The sequence below is a fragment of the Sorex araneus genome, chromosome 4 (assembly GCF_027595985.1).
Source record: "Sorex araneus isolate mSorAra2 chromosome 4, mSorAra2.pri, whole genome shotgun sequence".
NCBI lineage: Eukaryota > Metazoa > Chordata > Mammalia > Eulipotyphla > Soricidae > Sorex > Sorex araneus.
The window spans coordinates 49,783,700-49,810,570 of record NC_073305.1 but is presented as its reverse complement, the minus strand read 5'-3'; the positions used below and the strand labels follow the sequence as shown (position 1 = coordinate 49,810,570).

The 26,871-nt window shown below is 42.3% G+C and overlaps 1 long non-coding RNA gene across 1 annotated transcript; it reads right to left on the bottom strand.

The window, feature by feature from the left end:
- Positions 1-238: 238 nt before the first annotated feature.
- On the bottom strand, positions 239-16,911 carry LOC129404416 (uncharacterized). Its single transcript, XR_008629844.1, has 3 exons — positions 16,791-16,911; positions 6,562-6,682; positions 239-746 (listed from the first exon to the last, which is right to left on the bottom strand). It is a non-coding gene; the product is annotated as an uncharacterized LOC129404416 (long non-coding RNA).
- Positions 16,912-26,871: the final 9,960 nt, after the last annotated feature.

Sequence of the window (26,871 nt, the reverse complement as noted above, 5' to 3'; positions counted from 1 at the left end):
CAGCTTATTAATTCCTATACTCTGCTAGTTCCAGTCATTCATTCAATATTCAATACTTTCTTAATTAAAGGTGAGCTATAGCACTGTGTAGAGTGTAAGTGATATATACATGAAGCTCTGGGTTGGATCACTAGCACCAAAACAATAACAATATAAAATTTCTTAAATATTTTATTATAATTATACATTCACAGTCATAGTATTTGTGATGGCTCATCGCATGTGCCCAGGTGTTTGATCAAACATTAATCTGAATATTTCCATCATCATCATCATCATCATCATCATCATCATCATCCCATTGATCATTGATTTTCTCAAGTGGTCTCATTAACGTCTCCATTCATTCTAGCCCTGAGATTTTAGAAGCCTCTCTTTACTCATCCTTCCCAATAGTGCCACATTGGAGGCTTTTTCAGGGTCAGGGGAATGAGACTCATCATTGTTACTGGTTTTGGCATATGACTACGTCACAGGGAGCTTGCCAGGCTCTCCCATGCGGGCAGGAAACTCTCAGTAGCTTGCCAGGTTCTCCCAGAGGGAGAACTAGGGTATAAGATGTTTTCCAGGAGCTTGGTATTATAGTCTCTGGATGTTGGCCATTGATGGGATTACATGGCTTGGGGGAGGAGAGGTCGGGGAGGCAGTTTTGGGGTGTGACCACCTAGCTACTGGGAAAATGGGGGATCTGGGTGGAAGAGGCCCAGTCCCAATCCAAGCAGTCTTGGAGATCTCAGCCCCGGGTCCTGAAAAAAAAAAAGTAAGAAACAGAAAATCATTGTTTATAAAGGTAGTGGAAGGTAGGGGAGATTATTAATTCTATCCCTGAAAAAAATACCTTTGTGCAGCCAAGAATAGAAAAGGGGAGAATAGGGTAGAGCGATAGTACAGCATATAGACCATTTGCCTTGCACGTGGCCAACCTGGGTTCGGTTCCCGGAATCCCATATGGTCCCCCGAGCACCACCAGGAGTGATTCCTGAGTGCAGAGCAGGAGTCACCCTATTACTGGCTGTGACCCCAAAATAAAAAAAGTAAAGAAAAGGAGGAGAGGGGCTGGAGCAATAGCACAGCGGGTAGGGCGTTTGCCTTGCACGCGGCCGACTCGGGTTCTAATCCCAGCATCCCATATGGTCCCCTGAGCACCGCTAGGGGTAATTCCTGAGTGAAGAGCCAGGAGTAACCCCTATGCATTGCCGGGTGTGACCTAAAAACCAAAAAAAAAAAAAAAGAAAAAAGGAGGAGAGGATACAAAAAGAAAAAGAAATGGGAAAGGGAAAGGCAAAAGAAGAGGGCTGGAGAAATGGTACAGTGGGGAGGCACCTGCCTTGCATGCGATTTACCCAGGTTCAATTCCCCAACATCCCATATGGTCCCTGAGCACCTGCAGTACAGAGCCAGGAAGAAACCCAGGGCATTGCTAGTGTGGCCCACAAACAAAAAGAAAAGAGAGATCACACTTGGCTTTTGGACAATATTAATATTTAAACCCATGAGCTTTGAATAAAGCAGATTGCCCTCCATAGTGTGGGTGGGCCTCATCCAATCAGTTGACGATTGAACCAAGGGTGACGTTCATGGCGTAAAATGGAATTCTGCCAACATATTTTCTTTGTTTAAATTTAAACTGCAATTCTTTTTATTTTAATTGAATCATTGTGAGATACAGTTACAAGCTTTCATGTTTGAGTTTCAATCATACGATGATCAAACACCTATCCCTCCACCAGTGCACATTCTCCTCCACCAATGTCTCCAGTATAGCCCCCACCCTTTACAACCCTCCCTTTGCCTCCATAGAAGTCAATTTTCCCCATACTCTCTCTCTACTTTTGGACATTATGGTCTGCAATACAGATACTGAGAGATTATCATGTTTGGTCCTTTATCTAATTTCAGCATACATCTCCCATCCTGAACAATTTATCCAACCATCATTGACTTATTGATCCCTTCTTTATTCCAGCTGCCTTCTCCCCAGCTCACGAGACAGGCTTCCAACTATGGGGCAATATTCCTGGCCCTTGTGTCTACTGTCCTTGGGTGTCCGTTTCATATTATGTTATTTTACATTCCATAGATGAGTGCAGTCCTTTTGTGCCTGTCCCTCTCTTTCTGACTCATTTCACTTAGCATGAAAGTCTCCATGTCCATCCACTTATAAGTAAATTTCATGACTTCATCTCTCCTAACAGCTGCATAGTATTTCATTGTGTAGATGTACCAAAGTTTCTTTAACCAGTCGTCTGTTCTCGGGCTCTTGGGTTGTTTCCAGATTCTGGCTATTGTGAACAGTGCTGCAATAAACATATAGGTTCAGATGTCATTTCTACTGTGTTTTTTTGCACCTTGGGATATATTACCAGAAGTGGTATTGCAGGGTCATATGGAAGCTCAATTTCTAGTTTTTGAAGGAATGTCCACATTGTTTTCCAGAAAGGCTGGACCAGTCGGCATTCCCACCAACAGTGAAAAAGTATCCCTTTTCCCCCACATCCACACCAGCACTGGTTGCTTTTGTTGTTTTGAATGTGTGCCAGTCTCTGTGGTGTGAGAATATATCTCAATGTTTAAACTGAAATTCTTCCCTGTGTCATCTCCTTCTACGTTTCCTCCTCACATTTTATCAAGTTTCCACAATCAAATGATCCAATTTATTAAATATATAATATATTGATATATATGATATATGTGACATGTTTATTATGTATACATTATTAACATATGTGTATATATGTGTACACATATATATATCATCTGTAACACTGTAGCACTATGGCACTGAAGTCCCATTGTTCCTCAATTTGCTCGAGTGTGCACCAGTAATGTCTCCATAGTAATACTTGTTGTTACTGTATTTGGCACAACAGATATGTCACAGGTAGCTTGCCAGGCTTTGCCGTGCAGGCGGGATACTCTCAGTAGCTTGCCAGGCACTCTGAGAATGATGGATGAATCAAACCCAGGTCGACCGCAAGCAAGGCAAACTCCCTACCCACTGTGCTATCGCTCCAACCCATATATATCATCTAATTGCTTCTATTTCTCTGCATAACCGTAACACCCTAAGAAGCATAATACTCTACCTAATATAATATCTGATCAGAAAAAGAAGTTAGCCACAATGTACATATTAGCCTGGAAAAGCATGATTAATACCAGTTTCTTAGTGCTTGCATGAGCTCAACTGGCCATGAATTCACCTATTCAGCCAAATTCTCTCATGGGTGTCCACATAAGCTCTGTGACTAGGGACTAGGAACTCTATTTTAAATCAAGGAGTAGTTAGGCTCAGGATTAATTTTTCCCAAGATTCTAAAATTTAGTAGATTGCAAAATTTGCCTCAATTCTTTACCATATTCTGTTTGTCAATCCCTTGCCATATTTATACAATTTATGTCCATCTAATCCAGCTCTGCGTTCAGCTATGTGATTTTCCTTAGGCACTGAGATATGGCAAATGAGATGCCACGAGGGGCTTGAAAAGTGCGGTGTGATAGGCCTGTTCTCACTCTGAGCCTCCCATAACCTCAACAGATGCCCAGGCTAAGCCTGTTGGAGTATAAGGGATATGGGATGCAGAATCAAGCTCCCCTTTATTCCTTCCTAGATCAGTAATTTTTCCAACCCTGATACATGAATAAATTTATTAAGAAATTATCTCAGAGCTCCTGCTTATAAAATTTTGCATGCAATACAGACTATGGTAACTTTTGTCTTAAGACGTTGTTTTTATAACAGGTAACAAATGTAGCTGATGAGGAGCTTAAAGAAGTCTTTTTTTTCTTTTTGGGTCACACCAGCGATGCTCAGGGGTTACTCCTGGCTTTGCACTCAGGAATCACTCCTGGCAGTGCTCGGGGGACCATATGGGATGCTGGGAATGGAACCAGGTTGGCTGCATGCAAGGCAAACACACTACCCGCTGTGCTATCGCTCCAGCCCCCGCAAAGAAGTCTTCTAACTCAACTGTGTGTGCTCTTCCCAATCCATCAGACCCAAACATGGGTCTCCAGTACAGGGCAAAACTTGAAAAGCTGAGAAGAGATTCATTTGCAGTTTATCTGCTAGGAAACCACCTGCCTCCCAGCCACTAGACTGCTAAGCACAGGTACAGACGTGGCCAAGAATAGCAGGGGCAGCAACACATACGAGAAGCACTTTTTGAAAGAATTTGATATTAAAAAGATAGGCATTGAAGTAGTCATCATAGCTTTTTCAGAATTTCTTATGCTGTTTTTTGGTGTAGGTTTTAAAAAATTAATACATCTTGAGAGCGAGTGTGCCCTCAGAATTTCTTGCAGACTCAGGGCCTCCCAAGGGCGAGTGTCCCCCTTCGTGGGCCTGGGGTGGGGTGAGGCAAGAACTGAATTTAGCCTGAGTGGCCACTGCAGGGAATGTAGGCAGTGGCATATGAAGCAGCTTGGGGGCGGGGAGGTGGGGAGTGGGGGGAACACCCAAGTAAAGGAGCTGGGATTCTGCAATCTGTTTCCAACTGCCTGTGCCTATGAATCATCTACATCCACACTCCCTCACAACCGGCATGTTACATAAATAATGCACAAAATGAGCAAAATGGAGCAGCCACCACGGACCAGCTCGACCTTGGATCCTCCTGGAACCTGGAGAAGGGACTGCTTTGTAGAGTTGTCGGTGCTGCCCAGAAGAATGAGTTTTGCTTGGCTTCTTTACACCTCTAATAGCTTTAGGATATATATATGTATCCTAAATATATATATATATAAATATATATATTATATATATTTCACCTTCCAGTCCCAAGCCCTTAGGAAACTATCTTCAATATCAATTTCTCACCCAGGAAAATCTCTGTGAAAGAAAATAAAAGTCAGCTTGCAGGCCAAAAGTAAAAGGAGCAAGCACAGAGCACATTCCAAGAGAACATGGCAAAGTGCTGAAATGTGAGTTGGGTGGAAGGTAGGTGTAGGATGGGAACTGTCACTGATTAAGAGACCAGAAATGCAAGCACTGGGCTTCTTTTTAAAACCAATGAATAGAAATCTCTGTTTCCTGGTGAACATTCAAAGACTGTGCAAAAATATCAATGCTGTGCAGGCTTGAACAGCAGTACCCAGTCTCCCTGGGTTCTATCCTGACTCCTGGGGAGATCTGCTGAGGAAGAGAACAGAAACAACCAAGTTCCAGGGAAGTTCACAGGAAGGAAATGGGTTAAAAGAAGCAGGAGAGAGAAAGAGAGAAAGAGAGAGAGGAGAAAAGAAAATTTTTATTGAGCACATCTGTTGTGCCAAATTTTGCCCATTCAATATCCATGACAATCCAATGAAATGATTTTTGTTCTCATTATGCACATGATAAAACATGGAGAGCTTAGGTAATAGCTAAGACTTCTGTGTATCTATGCATCAGAACTGAGTTTAGAGCACAAACTCTCTGCCTTAAACTCCATGAGCAGTTCAGTGGCTCATAGTGACTCCTCACAATCCACACATCTTGACACATATTTAAGTGCTTCCCATTTGGATAAATGCTTCTAGAGCTGCAAAGTAGCTTATTTGAAAGCAGCAAAGAAAATTTTATCCCCCAAACATGGTATTTTTTTTAAACAAATACTGTTTAAGAGATTCTTCCTTGGCATGCTTTAAATGAATACCATGTGACATTATTTTGGTAGAGGAGGGCTTGTATCCATTTTGGAAATGCTTTTCATTTATGTAGCTCTCTGTCCATTCATTATTTATTCACTCAAGAGATGTTTATTGAACATCTTTTAAGTTCCAGGAACCCTTCTGATTCTTAGAACTGAGCATATGAGACTACTACCCTGAAGGGGTTCATAGTCTGTATCTAGGACTGTTCGCAATAAAGCATCCAGAGCTCAGAATTCATTTGTGGGATGTTAAGGGTCAAAAGCAGTTTCTCAGCACAAGAAAATGGGTAGCATCTCTTAATCCAGAATTCTGTTAGCAGAATATAGTAGCCGCTAAATGAACAAGTGATTGTTGGATCTCTGACCAAGTCATCCACAATTTTTAAAACTTTTTAAAAACTGTGCTCAAAACTCAGTGCTTTCTCATTTGATTCCACCAGTATAGCACACTCCTAAAATAAAACAAAAAGAGTCAAACATTTCAGCTTTCCAAAACTGGACCAGAGCCAGTACACTGGGCTTCTGCAGAAGAATAACCAAGACCCTTTCTGTAAGCCTATAAATAAATTTCAGCAGATGCTTGGACTCAACGAGTCCAAGTGGAAAACCAACCCTCTGGTCTTCAAAATTATGTGGGCTGCCTCCTCTCCTGACCCTCTCCAGCTTTAGCGTGCTGGGCGTTGGAAGCTATTGGTGCAAAAAAACAGGATTTCCAAAATGAAGGGTTGCCCTCAGAAAAATCCTATGAAGAGAGGTAGCCCCATAGACACGTGAGAATGCACTGTGTCCTAGTCCCAAGGGCTCTCCTTTACCTGAAGTTCCAAGGGAAGTTAGAAATGGGAGCCTCAAGACAGACATCTGTTGAGACGCTATAATGAGTATCCTGCAGCTGCTCTGTTCCCTCACCAACACTCACAGTGCCAGGTCTTACCCCACTGATGCAGGATTAGAAGGGACCCTGAGTCATCCATCTTCAGCTCTGGCTTTGCATCACCACTGGGGAAACCCCACAGCTAGAAGGCAGCACATCATTCCCAAAGCAAATGAGTCTTCTGATTTGAAAAAGAGAAGGAATGTTTAGGAAGACTAGAGGCACCAAGAGACCAAACAAGAATAGTAAGCAACAAGAATCAACTAGAAAGGCAAGTTCTCTTTAAGGGATCTGTTGATTTGGATTTTCTCTGGGTTGGAGCTGTTGTGATGACCAGGGTCACTCAGGCTCAGTTGCAGTATTATACAGCTGCCTGTCACACTCCCCAGGGCTGCACACTTTTTAGGTGGTATCGCATATGCCCACTGGTAAGGGTTCCAGATATCACATATACTTTTGAGTTGTAGTGTTAGGTATCACCAGCAAAATTGTCTCAAGGAGGGGGGCTGGAGCGATAGCACAGCGGGTAGGGCATTTACCTTGCACATGGACGACTGTGTTCAATTCCCAGCATCCCATAGGATCCCCTGAGCACCGCCAGGAGTAATTCCTGAGTGCATGAGCCAGGAGTAACCCCTGTGCAACACCAGATGTGACTCCCCCCCAGAAAAAATTGTCTCAAGGATGATACTGGGGGTGGGATACCACAGGTGTGTTCGGGAGTCTTCAGCCTATGATGCAGTCTGTCCACCACTGAGTTCCATCCCACGTCCCTAAAGTATGTTTTTTTCCCCCTTTTGTATTTATGGGGGCTTGAGACCATACCTGACAGTTCTTAGGCTTATTCCTGGCTCTGAACTCAGTGATCATTCATGGTGGGACTTGGGAGACCACATGGGGTGCTGGGGATTGAAACTGAGTCGGTCTCATGCAAGGCAAGTACTCTATCTGCTGTAGCATTTCTCCAGGCTGCAGCTGCTTCTCCCCCCAACCCACCCCACACCCAGCTTTTCATTTTAGGCCTTATTTACAATACAATCATCATCATCATCATCCCATTGATCGTCTAATTTCTCAAGTGGTCTCAGTAACGTCTCCATTTGTCCTAGCCCTGAGATTTTAGAAGAATGTCTTTACTTGTCCTTTCCAATGGTGCCACACTGGAGGCTCTTTCAGGGTCAGGGGAATGAGACCCATCATTGTTACTGGTTTTGGGGAGTTTGCGAGGCTCTCCTATGTGGGCAGGAGACTCTTGGTAGCTTTCCAGGTTCTCCCAGAGGGATAACTAGGCTATGAGATGTCCAGGAGCTTGGTTTTATAGTCTCTGGATGTTGGCCATTGGTGAGATTACACGGCGCAGGGGGCAGTCCCTGTGTGTGACCGAATATATATATATATATGTATGTATATATATGCACAATATAATGACCTTATTTACATTTTACTTATAATGCAATACAATGATAGGGTTTCATGATAACAATGTTCCAACACTACACCCTTCCATCTTGTTCCCTGCTAATCTGTAGTGCCTAATACAGGTCCACTGAATGACAAAATAGATTGTGCCTGTGGGGAATGTTTATAACATTTCAAACCATAGGCTCATTTTCTCATTTAACCTAGGGCTAGAGAAACAATCTAAGAGACAAAGCATTTGCCTTGCAAGCAAGAGCTCTGGTTCAATCCCCAATGTTACCTATGGTCCTCTGAAGTGCAGAGAGACCTTCTTAAGGAGAGAGTCCAAAGTACAGAGTCCAGAATAATCTCTGAGCACCACTTGGGATGTAGCTCCAAAACAAAACAAAAATAACAAATCTCCTGACCTAATAACCAAAAAGAACTTGTGCCATCCCCAGTTTTACAAGAAGAAAGAGATTCCAAACTTGTCCTTGTTTTGTTTCATGTCATCTGACTACTGAAGGGAAGATCAGGTATTTGAAGATTCTGCCTTAAGTAAAAGAACACAAAACTTCCTTACAAATGTAGATATGTAAATGATATAATGAGGAAATAAACTGCAGCAATTTCAAATGTAAAAATATGGCAGATATTACAAAATTTGGAAAAATAACATGGCCATTATCACAAACACCTGACACACTTTTTCACTTGTTGGCTGCATATTCTTTCTACAAAGAGAACAGAAAGATTCTGACATTTTTTCTATTATGTTTGATCAAAGAAAAACTTTCTTCAGCTTCATAACCCATTATAGGTGATATGAGATAAGTACTTAAGGTCATAGTTAAATTTAGAGAAAATTCTACCAAGTTTCTTTCATATATGAGTTGTAATATGTCAAGTTTCCTGGTCAAGGACAAATCTTAAGTCAACATCACTCAGAAAACATTTATTTGTGATGTTCACCAATGGTGACTAAGAGTTTCATGCTATCTTTGTTCTGAATCAAATCAAATAATTTAAATTTTTTTTAAATAATTTCCCAATAAGCTCATATGATTTACTCCTCTTTGTTAATTGGGCTATCAAAACTCCAAGTGCTTCATTATTTTAAGTCAATATTTCTTTTTTGATAAATGATTGACTAAAACTTTTATTTCTGTTAATTAATGAATGAGTTGTATATGTCCTGAAATTTCTTGTTACAAATGTTTCTCTAGGGACCAGAGTGATAGTACAGCGGGTAGGGCATTTGCCTTGTACGCGGCCAACCCAGGTTCAATCCCCAGCATCCCATATGGTCCCCCAAGCACTGCCAGGAGTAATTCCTGAGTGCAGGGCCAGGAGTAACCCCTGAGCATTTCTGGGTGTGACTCAAAGAAAAGGGAAAAAAGAGAAATGTTTCTCTAGCATCTACTGATTGGTTTGCTCAACGTTGTCACTTCTGTTTCACTTTTTATCTTTGCATACTTTTGGTTTGGGTTTGTTTGTTTGTTTGTTTGTTTGTTTGTTTGTTTTGCTATACCTGGTGGTTCTTGGGGTGCTAGAGAGTGAAGGGTTGCTCCCACAGTGCTTGGAGGACCATGCAGTACTGGGCATTGAGCCCAGAGGTCCCACATACAAAGGATACACTCAGCCTATTGAACTACCTCCCTGATCCTTTTGCAAGGATTTTCTTTCAGTTTTTTATAATTAAGAATAATCACATCCCCCAAAAAGTACTATTCATATAGTTTCAAGTTAGAAATCTGAAGTATCTCACTTGTTTTATTGGTTCATTCCCAAAAGACTTTAAAATTGCAGTTAAAGCAGCATATTCTCCACTCAATTTCCTCTTAGCCAAATCCCAAAAATATCTTGGGCCACATTGCCACCTTGCACAAGGTAAAAGCCGATACAATTCAAAGGGGAACAGTCTTTTCTTTCTTTTAAAAACTATTTTAACATCCTTCTTCCTCTTTTTTTTGGCAAAGTGGTGGTGGCAATGGTGCAGGATGACTGAAGGGTCACACATATTTTATTTCCGTGTTTAATGCATGCCCTCTGAAGGTCTCTCTCTGTTATGGCACCAAGGATTCCAGTGGCAGTGCTAGAGAGATCCTGTTTGGCATGTAAAGGACAGTGCTGTGGATTAAACTCAAGGCCTCCCAGCACTTGTTCCTGAGCTATCTCCAGATGTCCCCAGAGTGGAAAGCCTTCATGAATGACTATTCTGGCCACACGGCTGAGTCACCTCTGGGATGGAAGAGACCCTAGAATTGAACTATTGTCACCTTCACAGTAAACTGGCCTCTGCATGGCTAGGGGGCTAGCAGAGCTCTGAGGCAAGGTTAATCTGGCTCCAGACCCTATAGTACCTGCTCTAACTCTGCCTATCTGAAAAAGTAGGAAAGCAAAGTGTGAAATGTCAATTAAATAATGAAGCATTCTCCTCCTCTAGCAATGGCCTTCCATAACCCAGATCCTTTATTATTTTTTAATTTTTTTATTTTATTTTCTTAATGAATCACCATGAGGTACAGTTACAGACTTACAAACTTTCGTGCTTAATTTCAGTCATACAATGATTGAGTACCCATCCCTCCACTAGTGCCCATTCTCCACCATCAATGTTCCCAGTATTCCTCCCACCACCATCACCCCCATCCCCACCCCTCCCACCCACCGCCCACCCCCCTACCCGCCTCTGTGGCAGGTGCATTCCCTTTTACTCTCTCTCTCTGCTTTAGGGTGTTGTGGTTTGCAATGCAGGTATTAAGTGGCCATCATGTTCAGTCTATAGTGTACTTTCAGCATCCATCTCCCATCCCAAGCGGGCTCTCCAAGCACCCTTTACTTGGTGGTCCGTTCTCTATCTGAGCTGCCTTTTCCCCCAACATGTGAGGCCAGCTTCCAAGCCGTGGAACATTCCTCCTGGTCCTTATCTCTACTATCCTTGTAACCCGGATCCTTTCTGCATTATCACACATGCAATAAAATTCCCAGAGAATCTTTGAGTTCAAAAGAGCTAAGCTAAAAACCAAAGAGTACTCAAATTCAAATAAAATTTAAAATTTTATTTTTCAAAAAAAGGTGTATTTTTCTTTTTCAAAAAAGAAAGAAATGAGGAATCATCTCCATAGTCCCTTGTGATCTTATTGAGAGAAATGCAGCTGTGAGGGCGTGCTGGTCAACCAGAGCCACAACCACAGCTTCCTTTGCCCAAATGCTCTGTGCCTCTAAGCTCCAGTAAGGCCTGTCACCAAATTCAGGCCTTGATCCCTCCAGAGCCACACTATCTATGGCTCTGGGAAGAGAAAGCCTTCTACTCCATGCTGCAATGGGGACACACCTCTCTGCTTCCTTTCCATAAGGCACATGTGATCCCCATTCCTTTTAAGTGTGTGTATGTGTGTGTGTGTACATATTTGTGTTAAAAATCTTATATTTGCCCTGAGTACTATAAACAAATAAAAATAACAAAAAAAATGAGTTACCACTGAAACATCCATCTTCTTCTCGTATAATTTACTAAAATATAAATGGACTATGTAGTCTTCATCTCAGAGTCAACAAAACATATATTCTATGTGGGGAGAAAATCTCATTATAAAATTATTTTACAACTCAATATTAAAAAATCACATTCTTAAAATAAGAACTCTGTCTACTCCTGCCACTGGGGAATTCACTCTTGATCAAGCATATACAAATATGTGTCTACTTGCAATAAATTCCCCATCTAGCAAGGAAGTACAGACAGGGGTGCAATATCTATCACACAGGTAGTAATGAATGGCCAAAATTTAGTCCTGACACAGAACAACGGAGATTTCAAAGAAACATATTCCCAAAGGGAGGCTACCAGAGGTATTTAAACTAATATCAATAATCTAGACCAGAACTGTATTTAACACAACAACAAAAATGCATTCAGTTCAGAAAACTTGAAATATCTTACATAGAAACAAAAAGGAAAAATGACCAAGCTTTCTCCTTTTATCCTCTTCTGGGAGTGATTTTTACATAAAAATCAATATTGTATTTACTCCGTGTAATTGTGCTTCACTAATCAGAGATCCTGTTCTATCATCCTCTCGATTATCTTGTTTTCCTGCCTCATTTGCTTTCTGCTTCAAAACTCTGGCAGTATTATCCTACAACATTATCACAAAGTAAGTTTTAACTGAATTTGTAATTTGAAATCATTGATTTTTTTAAGTTTAAACAAACAGAAACAATTGCCAGATATTTTGTAAGGAAAATTTTCTGAAAGGGAGTGTCAAATTATTTCATGGAATTCCAGACTTGGAATTCCATAAAATTCACTCCCAGAAAAGAATCAAAGGAGAGTGCTTGGTCATCTTTCTAGGAGAAATAATAAAGGCTTAGGTATGTGAAATTTTAAAACAGACATGGAAAATTAGCAAATAGCAGAGGGCTGTGGAGTAGAGAATTTTCCTGTAGCAGAAGGAATCTTTCTGATGGGGACTGGAAAGAACTTTTCCATGAGCTACTTTACAAAGTTGTTAACATGTCTTTGAACCATGCCTGACAGCAGTGGTTCATATGTTCATTGAACACAGCCTCTGTAAAAAGACTAGGGAGCAAGCGGTACTATTTTGAGGAGCCAAAAATAATTTTAAAGTTGAGATGTGGATTGTAGACATAGTTCAGTGGTAGAACAGATGCTTGTGTGATGTTCCACATCCCTGTTGCATTGAGTATATATGTGTGTGTGTATGTTTATATGTAAATATATATATATATATACATATATATGGACTGAAGCGATAGCACAGTGGGCAGGGCATTTGCCTTGCATGCAGCCGACCGGATTCAATTCCTCCCACCCCTCTCGGAGAGCCTGGCAAGCTACTGAGAGTATCTCACCCGCACTGCAGAGCCTGACAAGCAACCTGTGGTGTATTCAATATGCCAAAAACAGTAGCAACAAGTCTCACAATAGAGACGTTACTGGTGCCCGCTCGAGCAAATCAATGAGCAACGAGATGACAGTGACAGTGACAGTGACATGATAGGTATATCACTGCATCACTGTATCACTGTCATCTGTTGTTCGTCGATTTACTCAAGCGGGCACCAGTAATGTCTCTATTACACTCAGCCCTGAGATTTTATTTATTTTTTTAATTTTTATTTTATTGAATCACCGTGAAAAAAAAATACAAAGCTTTTGGGTTTTAGTCTCAGTCATATAATGATTAAACTCTCATCCCTTCACCAGTGCACATGTTCCACCACCAAGAACCCCAATATACCCCCCTCCCACCCCGCCCCCACCTAAGTAGCTAATGATCTTCACTTTATTCTCTCTATAATTTGAATACATTCAATATTTCAGTAGAGAACTCACCATTATTGTTTGGAATTTTCCCCCAACAATCAGGCCTGCTGAAAAGGCACCATTTAATAATTTCTTTTCATTGCTGAGAATGAAGACTCTATGAGCTCAATTTTGGATTTCTGATATTTTAGCTCAGTTCACAGTCTAGATGCATTTCTGTAAGAAGCCACTCTGGGTACCATAATGGGTTAGAAGACCTCTCGATCATAGTCTTTAGGAGCAGAGGGTCCATTTCGCACGCAGCAGCTCTGGATCTTATCTGGGCGGAGGGCGTGCCGGTAATGACCGCCCCCCCACCATGATCGCCTACGAGCTACACCACTGCAAACTCATACCTCTGGGTTGGGAGTCTTAGGAGGTGGCTCTCGCCACGTGGATGTTGCTGCTGCCACCATTTTCTGCACAGAAAAACAGGATAGAGAGGGAAAATCCCTCCCCGGGTGGCACGGGGTTGTAGCACAGCTCATAGTCTAGATGCATTTCTGTAAGAAGCCACTCTGGGTATCAAAATGGGCTAGAAGACCTCTCAGATCATAATCTTTTGGAGCAGAGGGTCCGTTTCACGTGCAGCAGCTCCAGATTTTATCTGGGCGATGCCCTGAGATTTTATTTCATTTTATTTTATTTTATTTTATTTTGCTTTTTGGGTCACACCCAGCAATGCTCAGGGGTTACTCCTGGCTTTGCACTCAGGAATTACTCCTGGCAGTGCTTGGGGGACCATATGGGATGCCGGGGATCGAACCCGGGTCGGCCGCGTGCAAGGCAAACGCCCTACCCGCTGTGCTATCGCTCCGGCCCCTGATGCCCTGAGATTTTAGCAGCCTCTCTTTACTCGTCTTTCCCAAGGATTGGAGGCTCTTTCAGGGTCACGGGAATGAGACCTATTATTTCTGTTTTTGGCATATCTAATACACCACGGGTAGCTTGCCAGGCTCTGCTGAGCAGGTGGGATACTCTCGGTAGTTTGCCGGGTTCTCCAAGAAGGAGAACTAGGCTATTAGATGTCACGTTCCCAGGAGCTTGGTTTTATAGTCTCTGGATGTTGGCCGTTGATGGGATTACATGGCACCGGGGGCAGTCTCTGAGTGTGACTGCCTAGCTACTGGAAAATGGGGAATCTGGGTGGAAGAGGCCCAGTCATGATCTGAGCAGCCTTGGAGATCTTGGCCTTGGGTCTTGCACACCTGGGTTCCTCCGCCAGTTCCTCCATGCGTGAGGCTTGTCCAAAGGTGTGAAGAGTGGCCTTGAGCATGGCGATTGCTGGGTTCCAGAGGTCCTTAACTGTGGAGGCTCTGCTGGGGTGGGGGGAGGGAAACACAGCCCATTCCCTCCGAGGGGGCCTGGCGAAGAAAGCCGGGCACAGGGGCAAAAGACTGTGTTGCTCTCTTCCTGGAGCTTGGTTTTATAGTCTCTGGATGTTGGCCATTGATGGGATTACATGGCACCAGGGGCAGTCTCTGGGTGTAACTGCCTCACTACTGGAAAATGGGGGATCTTGGTGGAAGAGGCCCAGTTCCAATCTGAGCAGCCTTGGAGATCTCAGCCCTGGGTCCCGCACAACTGGGTTCCTTGGCCGGCTCCCCCATGTGCATGGAGCTAGCAGAGGAACCCAGGTGTGTGGGACCTGGGGCCAAGATCTCCAAGGCAGCTCGGATTGGGAAATATATATATATACATATATATATGCATGTGTGTTGGACATTATATATATATAATATATGATGTGTTGGACATTAATGCCTGCATTGGTAAAGTATCACCAAGATCAAAGTGAGGGATTGGAATTAGCATAATAGAAAAAATAAACAGGTGCACCTTAAGAATATATCATATATCATATGCCAGTGTAGAAGGAGATAAGAGGAATAAAAAAGAGGGAACAGCCTGAAGAAGGAGCAGGTTGAAAGCTTTAATAACATCTTGAAGAAAGTTCCAGGGACCCAAGAAAGAAAGAATAGGTCTTGAGGGTGCTGAATTCCAAAAAGGGCAGTGGGAGGTGAGTCAAAGCCCGAGAATGTCACACTGCCACCATATACTGAGATATTTGACTGATCTTCTTGAGGAAGGAAGAGAACTCACATAGTTTGGCTATCCTAGGTACCATGAAAGTCAGATTAACAGTTCCCCAAACCCAACTCTTCTCCATGCAAAGTGCTAACTAGTTATCACTGAGAGTTCCAGAGTCACAAACAGCTCTTCTTTGGGAGTCCTGAGTCAATGTCAAATCTCTCCAAAGCCAATAAAGGGCCAGAACTCACTTTTCTCTACTGTTGCTGCCAGTACTTTCCTTGGGAATGCTGGTGCCCAGGCTGGCTGAAGACAGTCATGAAATGACACTTCTTGGGTGCCAAGACAGTACCAAGGTTCATCAATATTTTTGTGACATCAAAGCCATTCTCTGTCACTCTTCTCTGTGCCATGATATGAGTCGCCCATATCTTGTGGGGTGAGGGTATGGCTACTGCTTGTGCTTCCATAAGCCACAGTTCTAATAAAAACTACCAGTTGGCATGTTCCCACAGCCTTCTCCAAAGGGCTCAGACAAGATCCAGGGTGGCATTGGGAGAATTTATGCCGGGAACTTGTAGCTTGCTATTCTCCTCACCTCTTCTCTGTGCCTGCCTAGGTATACAACTTCCTCTCTCTGCAAGTCTCTCTTGCCCATGTTTATAGTTCCCGCAGAAAGACACAAGCCGGTTACCTGTGCCACTGATTCATCAGCTACATAGTGGCTTGGCTGAATTCTAAGTAGGATTCTTGTTCCACAATATCCAAATGTCATTGTGACCCCACTTCAAATGATGTCAGAGTCAGGGCTGGAGAGACAGTTCTACCGGTAGATCACAAGCCTGCCATTGATCCTCAGCACTATATGCCCCACCCCACCTCTGGGATATGGCCCTGGTTGACCCTGCAGATCACTGAGGGTGGTGAGAGAGAGAGAGAGAGAGAGAGAGAGAGAGAGAGAGAGAGAGAGAGAGAGAGAGAGAGAGAGAGAGAGAGTGTGTGTGTCCTGAGAGACCAGGCTGTAAGTGGACGTTTTGAAGGACCCTCTCTCTCTGCCCCAGAGAGAACATGAGTGCTGGATTGTTGCCAAGATCTTTACATCCCAAAGCAGCAGTGGCTGGAATTTGGGGGGGCTTAGAATCAAGATGATTTGTGCCAAGTAAGCTGCTTGGGCCTTCCAAAGGATGAAAGAGCTAGAGCAGAGATTGCCAGTGCCTGAGTAATTTTCTCATTTCCAAATTCATTAATAATTTTTTGGGTCAGACCACAGATTCCCAAGCATGCATCACAACCCACCCACGTATCACTCAAATGTGCATTATATGAACTTCCCGGAGAGTAAACAAAAGCTCTAGATCAGTGAATTCTGGAGATGAAAGTATTAAAGTCATTTTGCTTGTGAGCTCAGGGAAGCTTCCGGGCCCAGGTGGAAAATTGGTAATTGATATTTATGAACAATATTCTCCACAGCTGGGGGAGCCCGGCTGGCACACACTGATCCCTCCCCCCAACTCCCAACAGGCCTCACCTGCACACTCCCTCCACAAAGACCGTCTTGAGTTCTTTGACTGTAGAACAGTCCATTTTCTGCAAGCCAAAGTGGACTTTGTCACAGAGCTCTCATTCTGCTCCAGATCCCCCAGATTCTGTTGATGCTTGTGAGACAGAATCTTAACAGGAACACCCTGCACCAGATTCTTTGGAGTGCTCAGAGATCTGGTGTGGAGACTTGGCTCTGCTGCCAAGACCTCAGAAATAGCACAGAATGAAATCTGCCAGCTTGCAGCTTAAAAAAAATTTGCTCACCTTTCTCAAGAGAAATTAGCACAGAGCAAATGAAAATTACTAATGCTTTGATTCCTCTGCTGTATGATTCTCCTTGGATACGAAGTGCCACTTCTCAGGGCTGTAGCTAATGGATGTCTTAACCTCTGATGCTCACATTTGTTCATGCCTGTCCAAACCAGGCCATCAGGGTGGAAGACTTGGAGTTAAGTCCTGGGCTTCAACTCTACCCCCAGCTACACACTTGACCTAAGTCATTTTCTCCTTTGGGCTCAGTTTCTCCAGGCCTAGTTAGAGCATATACCAAATCTTCTGACCATCTCCTCCCCAAGAATCTTAAGATACCGGGGCTGGAGTGATAGCACAGCGAGTAAGGCATTTGCCTTGCAAGCAGCCGAGCTGGGTTTGATTCCCAGAATCCCACGTGATCCCCCGGGAGCTGCCAGAAGTAATTCCTGAGTGCAGAGCCAGGAGTAACCCCTATGCATTGCCGGGTGTGACCTCAAAAAAAAAAAAAAGAATCTTAAGATACTTTTTTACCTAAGTGATTTGAACACACTCCACCAGGGCTACTCCTAACTCTGTGCTCAGGGATCACTCCTGGCAGTGCAGGGACCTTTTGTGATATCAGATATCAAATTGGGACCAGCCATATGCACGGTAAGTTCTTTATCCCTAGCACTATCTCACTGCCCCAAAATTTTTAATTTATAAAAGGCAAGAGAGGGAATTAGAGAGGCGTGAATCTGATGGCAGGCTCAATGACTTGCTATATGACCAGCTGTTGACCTAGTAGCCAGCTGAACCCCCACATTCCACTCTCACTGCCCATTTGTTGAAAACTTGACCTTGAAAATTCTCTTTGTGGTTTTGGATTGGAGTTGAGATCTTCTGTTTGTGTGCTAAAGAGTTCGAAGAGTTACATATGGAAATCTAACAGTAGTTAACTCTAAGTAGACGGATTTCAGTAATTATACTGGTACACTTCAGATATTGCAGGCTTGGTTCCAGAACACCAAAATAAAGTAAACACCTCTATAAAGAAAATTATGCAATTTTTTTTGTTTCCTAATTCACATGAAAGTTGTATTTGTACAACTTTCTATATTGCAATCTACTGAGTGTGCAACAGCATTGTTATTTTTTAAAAGCCACGTACATACCTTAATTTAAAGACATTTATATACATAATTGCTCTTAAAAAAGTGTCTCACCATCACCTGAGCCTTCTGTGAATCTTTTTTGCTGTAAAAGGATCTTGCCTCTATATTCATGGCTATTGGTTCTTCAAGATGGTGGCTGCTGATGGTTGGGGTGACTGTGAGAATTTCTTAAAATAAGACAATGAACTTTGCCACATGGATCGACTCTTCCTTTCTCAAAAAAGGAGAAATGATATTGTTCTAATTTCAGTACTACTATGTTTCTGGGAATAGGGATGTCCAAGGAAGGGAGGAGAAATGGGAGAACAATGGACTGCCTGGGCAATCAGAACATAGCTAACTGCCTCATATGGGCACAGCTTCACAGCTTCAGGTACCTTGGTACAATTGTGATGGTACCATCAGAGATTCCTGATCACAGATAACCATAGCACATTTAACTGTAGCCCCCTACAATAAAATTTTCTAAGGATTACCCAAAAATGACACTGAGAAAGTAAGTTCAGGCTTTAGGGAAAATGTTACACTCAGGTACAAAACTGCTAGATGCAAAGTTGCCACAAAGCATCAATTTGTAGAAAAAGCGGTATCTTGAGAGTGCTAAAAAACAAAGTACCTAATCATGACCTGTGTGAGGCACTTATTATCACCTGAAGTTCTAGTTTCTCCCAGTTAAAGAGGAAAGACGAGAGACTATGCTTGTGTAAGGCATATACAGGCATGGAGTTTTCTGAGAGTGACTTTTAGGAGGTGAATTCACCCCTGTACACGTTAGGGAAGCACTCGGTCAATCTGATATCAACCTCACAACATAGTCTTTTTAATGACCCAAAGAGTTAAATACAAAGGCACTTTATTTTTCCTAGGCCATATGTGTCTTCAAGCAAAGAAAGGAGCCTGCAGAGTTGCTTCCAAATGTTCAAAGGACAAATTTCCAGGTCTACAGCTGTGTTTTATTAAGGATCTCCAGTCAATATCCATGAGAATTTAGCATACGTTTATTGGAGAGGATGCTAATGTGCACTGAAAACATTGTTAATAGGCATGGAGGGAGGGGATGGATCACCCAGATATGGAACACAGACTTCAAATAGTCAAATGGATACGTGTAAAGTGCTCTCTGTTGGTCTTCTCCAGCTTGGTGGTTCTTGCATTTCCGATACATGAGCAGTGAATGACTCTCAGCTGAAGGGAACTGTCCAAGAGCCCTGTAATTAGCATGTCACCTCAGCAAGGCCATAATTAAAGGTCTCCTCAGAGTCCTCAATTGCAAGCCTCATGGTTTCAAGGGGTATGAGTTTTTAACTCTGACATCTCTTCTTTTCCTAAATAGCAGTGATGGCTCTGGCAATAAGAACACTTCGACAACTCCTCTGTGCTATGGTCAAATCATCTTTCAGTCATGTGAAAATTAACAAGAAAAGACCGTTGGGGTTTCAAGCAGCTTTATGTTCCCATCTGGTATCCCAAAAAGGCTCATTTAACTTAACACAGCCACATTTTTCAAACACCTGGTTCTTCATTGGCATTCTGTTGAAAAAGTTTTTCCGAAGCAAGAACAAAATCTTAGTTATCATTTAACCATTCACCACTGTATCTGGTGAGAAAGACCCACTATCATTTGCTTAAAGTCCTGGAATGGGTTCAGAGTTATTAGCAATAATAACAGTAGTAATTAATAATGTAAAATAACAGGTACCAACCTCTACCACCAGTACCACCAGCATTGCCCTTTGAGTGTTTCGTGCTAAGTACAATACTTTGTGCTAAGCACTGGCTAGAAATTTTCCATCTAATCTCCCTAGTGAGTCAGGCTGCATTACCATCTCCATTTGTTTAAAATGAGAAACCAAAGATTCAGTGACATTGTCTCTTGACCAATCCACATAGCTGGTAGGAAGCAGATCAGGATTCACACCTACGTCTGCTTCACTCTTAAACATGCCAGAGCTTCTTTTTACTCATAGTAAAGTGCACATAATGTAAAGATTGGCATTTTAACTGTTCTGTGTGTAGAATTCAGTCTTTGAGTACATTCGCTATATGGTATAACTATAACTCACTACTTCCAAACATTTTAATTTCTCAGAACAGAAACTCTGTTTCTGCAAATACCTTGCAACACCATCCCCCATCCATCGTAACCTCTTTCCTACTTTCTGTCTATAAATTTGCTGATTCTATGTGCCTCATATAAGGGTAATCAGACATTTGATTTTCTGTTTCTAGCTTTACTGAACTTAGCATAATGGTTTATCAATGTTGAAGCTTATCTCAGAAGTTTACTCCTTTTCATGGTTGAAATGTTCTACTGTGTGTTTATATCATGGTTTGTTTATACAAGCATCCATGATGACCACTTGGAATAATACTAAAATGAATATTTGTATACCTGCATTTGTTTGAATGTCTATGTGAATTCCAGTTTTTAATTTCGGGGATGTAAAAATGATTAAATTTAAGAGTAAATAGCAGTTCTGGAAAGATAGCACAGAATATAAGGCAGTTGCCTTGATGGATCCTGATTCAATTCCTGGCACCACATATAGTTCCCCCAACCACCATCAAGAATCACTTCTAAGCACAGAGCCAGGAATAGCCCTTTAGTACTGCCAGGTGTGAGTGACCCCCCCCAAATCACATAAAATATATATAGATAGATATATAGATATGTATATATATAGAGAGAGAGAGAGAAAGAGAGAGAGAGAGAGAGAGAGTCTCTTGCCCGCAAACCTGGCTGTCTTCCCTGGGGCCTCTCGGAGGGGATGGGCTCCAGCTTCCCTCCCCACCCCAAGAAGAGCTCCTGGCGGCCGAAGACCACTGGAACCTAGCTACAGCCATGCTGGAGGCCCCTTTCCACACGTTTGGACAGGCCTCATGCATGAAGGTACCGGCAGAGGAACCCAGGTGTGTGTAATCCCATCAACAGCCAACATCCAGAGAAAGACTTAAAAGCAAGCTCTCAGAAGCAATATCTTTAGCCTACTTCTCCCTTTGGGAGAAACTGGCAATCTTCTGAGAGTTTCCTGCCCGCATGGGACAGCCTTGCAAGCATCCCATGATGTATTCATATGCAAAATCCAGTAACAAGCTGGATCTCATTCCCCTGACCCTGAAGATCTCCCAGTGCAACATCGTTAGGAGGGCCAAGTGGAGATGAACTTCTAAGATCTCAGGGAAAGGACGAAATGAGATGTTACTGAGCCCGCCTGAGAAATCGGTGATTAATGGGATTTCGTGAATTTCGTGATATATATATATATATTGCTGGGTCACAAAGTAGTTGAATGTATTAGTTATTAAGAACCAAGACTTTATCCATGTATAAAAGTCCCAATTAAAGATGATACAAATATATATATTTATATAGAGAGAGAGACACACTTTCTTTTTACTCTTGTTTATTAAAGCTGGAAAGGGAACGCCTTTGAATCAGACTTTCTGCTCTACTTACTAGTTCTTGGGCAAAACACTTCACCTCTCTGAGATTTCATTCCTTGTCTTTAAAATGAAAATAACAAAATCTATCTAGATGTGATGATTTCATTTCAAAGAGGTAAATAATAGCAAGTGCTTGGCCAGAATGGATATAGATAGATAGTAATAGTGTTCTAGAGTTTTTATGAAACAAAAACTGCAGCCCATCTTTATAATGTGCAAAACCCATTTCTCTTTAGGTGAAAGTTATAGGTGATGAGCAAAAATAAAGTCCTCTTAGGACAAGTGTGAAGACTTGGGGTGCCTGATGGGGAGAATGGGTCCCATAGTCTGCTGGTTGGCATCCAAGGAGACCATGAGTTGAATAGACACACTTGGCTTGTCATTATTAGCCCTCTTGTGCTTTTCTTATAGCCAAGGGACTAGGAATCAATCAACCTGGTTATTCAATAAAGCTCTCTGACTGCATGTGACTCAAAGCATGAAACAACTAAATTCAATTTACGTAGAATACAAAGACATGTTACATCCTCCCAGCTAAGAATGGAAGACTTTTAAATACAAAGAATATTTTAAACAGATATGCAATCCAAATTGGTTGGAGTCAGTGGAACCACTAATGCCTTCAGCAAATGAATATGATCCATATGGCTAAGGAGACTCTCCTCTATTTTCCTCCCCCAGCCTCAATCAACGAGCAGGGCTGCTCTGAGCTCTGGGTCTGTTGCCCTTGAAGAGATGAACAGCCTGTGTTCAAGAGCCGTAATAACTTGCACCCAGAGGGCACTTCTAGAAATGTGACCTGATGAGGGTGATTAACTCTTCTGATCAATTTTGCTTTGGCTTCATATGCATTTAATGACTTTTTAGCCCATTTAATAATGATAAAGGCTACTTAACACCATCACTAGCTGCTCAATGTCAATCTTGCCATTTTGATCTTACTTTGTCAGTTTCCTCTGACCTTTCTGAAAGAACGCTAGGGTTATGTCTTCACTTCCCCGTTGGTAAAACTTGGATGCATGTTGAGAGTTGGAAAATACACTTAGCAGGTGAAACTACCACTATTTGAAAGAATGCAATTGGCTAACTGCAGCCCTGGATAGAAACCACATTACAGTTCTCAGCTGAAATCTGGAGGGGTTGGGGGGTGTTGGGGATCACCTTTTGAAGTTACAGCACTAACTAGATCCTCTAACTGGTGAATGGCTTCAGTAAGTCCCTCTGGTTGCAAGTCCCTCTTTTGGCTCCTCCTTCATCAGTGAGACCAAGAGAGGGGTGAAGACAGGCTTCCAGGCGCTGAGTGCCCATGTTGGGGATATCATAATAAGGTTCCCTGCGTCATGTTTTGCCTTTTGTTCCTTCCACTAAGCCTAAAGAGGCAGGCTGACATTTAAAGCGTGTGAATACAACTTCAACCTCCATCTGTAAGCAGAAAATAGTTCATTAAATAAATGTCTGTGGTAGTACAGCTTGAACATAAAGTCTGGTGTTTAATTCGGCCCTGAAGTTTCCTAAAATGATAATGAGCTGCTTTGTGAGTTAGCGCCCTCATTATGTTAATCCAGATTTCTTCCGGAGCCACCAGAATAAAAGCTGGGACTGACAGAACCTATTGGTAGATGACCAGGAATCCCTGCCCTCCCGGGTCTGCGGTGCATGTTGGTTTGACCAAAATGCTTTGTTCCTAATCTTCTGAGTGGTTCCTTCATTAGCCATGTAAAGCTCTCCCTGTCTTAATTTGGCTGGAAACAGCAGGCAAAGAGTTCATATTTTAGGAAGGACAATGAGTACCCAGGAATGTGACTGAAATATTACGGCTGGATTGATTAGAGGAGTTACAAGGCTGCTTTGTCTGTTCTGGACTATTGTAATAGGATGATTGCTCTCATGCTGGATGGATTGGGCAGCTGGTAACACAGGAAGGAGAGACTCAGAGAACGATGATGTGCACTAGAAATCTATAAAATATTGTTACTTCAATAAAAAAAATACTATTAGAGGGGCCAAGGAGATATTTCAAAGGGCAAAAGAGCATATGCCTGGTGTGTACAAGGTCCTTACCTAATACAGCAGTACTTCATGATCCCTCAGAAATACTAGATGTTGGATCCCTTATCCCCTAAAAGGATCAGAGCATTTAGAATACCTCAAGCATAATTTTCCGATCCAAGTAGAATGTTAAGGACAAAACTAACTGAATGCTATTTTTTAGGGGAGGTTTATACCCCTGAAGATTGGTAAAGAAAAATACATTCTCAAGTTCCTTGATTTGAGAGTTTCTTGGCAGTGGGAAAGGTGTGGGGGATATTTGCAGCATGGGAATGTAACAGCCACTGTGCTCTGAGTTGACTCCTGGTTCTGTGCTCAGAGATCACTCCTGGTGGTATTCAGGGCACCATATGGAATGCCAGGGGAGCCCTGGTTGGAGACCATCCTACCCACTCTACTCTACTCTACTCCCTCTCTCTCACTCTCTCTCTCTCTCTCTCTCTCTCTCTCTCTCTCTCTCTCTCTCTCTCTCTCTCTCTCTCTTTCCCAACCCAGGGTTTATTTTTTAAGTATTTGCAAACCAAACTCTATTTTTGGTCTTTTTAATCATGCAGTAAATGCTATTACTTTATTCCAAAGGTTGTACACACTTGAGATGTATCAGACACCCCACCAGAGCCAAAGTAATCCCCAGTATTATTGATGTGGCTCTAAAACAAAAAATAAGAAAATAAATGAAAAACCAAAATGTGCTAAACATCATCATGGGTGCTAAGATAATAAGAATTTCACGTCTTCTTTCTGCAGAGACTTATTATTTTCTAGATGTGACAGAACAACTGGTTATAGTCATGAGTTCCAATGTGTTGGGACAGAGATCTGTACCCACCAGATATGAGGAGGCACCAAGGACACCCCCACCCAGCACAGGGTCCTAGATGGGCCAGAGAGCGGGAAGTCAGGGAGCGGAGACTGCTGTGCTGATGTTGGTGTGAAGGGCTGTATTGGCTCTGCCTGCATTCAGCAGAGCTGGCAGAGCAGGACTTGAGGGGGAAGGTGTAAGCAAGCTTCTTTGGACCCAAGTGGGGCAAGGGACAGGAACACGCAGCAGATGTAAGATTACACCTGAACATCTCGAAAAGGACTTGACCTATCTCAGAAAGACTTGGGAGATGCTGTGATAATATCTACACTTGAGTGAGGATGCTCTGAATGTGGCTCTGGGGGCTAGCTAACACCACTGAGCTGCTGGGAAGCTGAAAGATATTAACCAAGTTCATGAAGAAATGTTTAATTGCTTAGAACACACACACACACCACCACCACCACCACCACCACCACCACCACCACCACCTCAAATAATGCATTAATAGTATACATGGCAATTCCATTGGCTGACCCATGGGCTATTTGTGAAAGATATTTGTGGAAGGCAGAAGTGTTCAACCTTAGGAGCCATACAGATACTACCTTCCGTTTAAGGAGCAGCAATCTACAACCTTCTGCTACTTCCTTTCATTTATCACCACAATCATGGGGAAGGCTTTCTTATTTTCCCCTTTACATATAAGAAGACACTGAAATGCCTAAGCATTACTCTAAAGGTAAAGTGGCTTTCCCAAGACCACACAGCTGGTACATAAATTCAAGGAAGCTTGCACCAAGTTCTCTGGAAGCCTAAAGCTATATGCTTAGCAAACATGTTACTCAGCTGAGCAGAAAGGGCAGCAGGCAGACAGAGGGCGGTGGGAAGCAGGCACAGGTGCCAGGCCAAGACAGAGGAGGGAACACACCTACCTAATTCTGTTCCCTCCTGAGACCCCACTAAAATTACCACTAAAAAGCATGAACCACCATGAGGATAATGATAAAAGACGCATTCTTACTATGTAATATTGGGGAGTAGAAAGGCAGGCAACTTTGCAGCCCAGAGAACACTGACCCCTAAGTCAGAGGAGGAGAAGGCAACAAACCTGGACAATCTTCATATGAAACACCAACGCAACATCCAAATAATAATGTTTCCAGAAAGTGAAGTAGAGAAAATGAAAGAGGGAGAATGGCAAAAAAAAAAAAATCATTAAATCATTCTCAAGTAGTGTCTATGAGGTTTGTGCCAAGCTCAATGAATGAAAATAAAACCATGATATCTACAATATCAGAATACTAGTAAAAGGTTCTAGAGCAAGAATGACAGATTTTCTCAATAACAGCCCTGGAAGCAAGACGAGATAGATCTCTGAAGAAAAGTGAGTTTCCTCTAGGAGTTTCAGACTCTGCTCATAAGCTACCAGGAGAGTAAAACAAAAATGGCCTTACCTTTGGCATTTAAGTTCTCAAAAACTTAAGACACCTTCTCCAGGAATTTATTAACATGTAAGAGCAAATCAAGAATGAGGAAAGCATGGGAACAGAAATAAGGAGGAAGTGAAGAGAAATCTGGGTTTAATGGAAAACCCAGAGCCACAATAAGACTGCATTTCACAGGCAAACTAGCTGGGTGGCCAGTCAGACTGTTCTTGTATTTTTTTCAAGAAGATAAAATAACTAGACTGTTCTATGTGTTTAGATGCATTAACAATAAACCTAACAGTGTAATGCCAATTATGGTTGATTGACTACTGCCACCATACATTGTTTTAGAAAGGTGTCTTATAAAGATCTCTTGAATCAAATGGAATTTTCCAATTTATTAAAGCCAGTCTTTTTATTACTGATAGTTTGTGAAGCACTAATTTAGATAATGAGTTGGAGCAGAAATAAATACACAGAAAACTGAAGCAAATTTTTTTTTAAAAATAGACAATTATAAACTTGAGAGAAAACAAAATGGGGCAGGAAAGAAAAAGTAATTATCATATTCTACATGACTGAGCACTGACTAGCATAGAAAGTCAGAATAATGCAAACATTGAATACTGATAAGACTATAACCGTGATTATTAGCACTGTAGAATGGAAAGTGAGCAGGTGGCAGCTATGGACAAGAGAGTTATGTAAGAGTGAAAATCCTCATTTTCTGTAGTGGACAGAGGAGGTAAAGCCAAAGAGAGAAGAATAAATAAGTGGAGTCTGGAGACATAGTAGAGTGAGTAAGGTACTTGCTTTGCATGCAGACAACTCCAGTTCAAATCTCCACACTACATGTGGTTGCCTGAGAACCACCAGAAATGACCCCTGAGCAGAGCCAGGAGTACACCCTGAGAAACACCCGATATGCCCCTGACA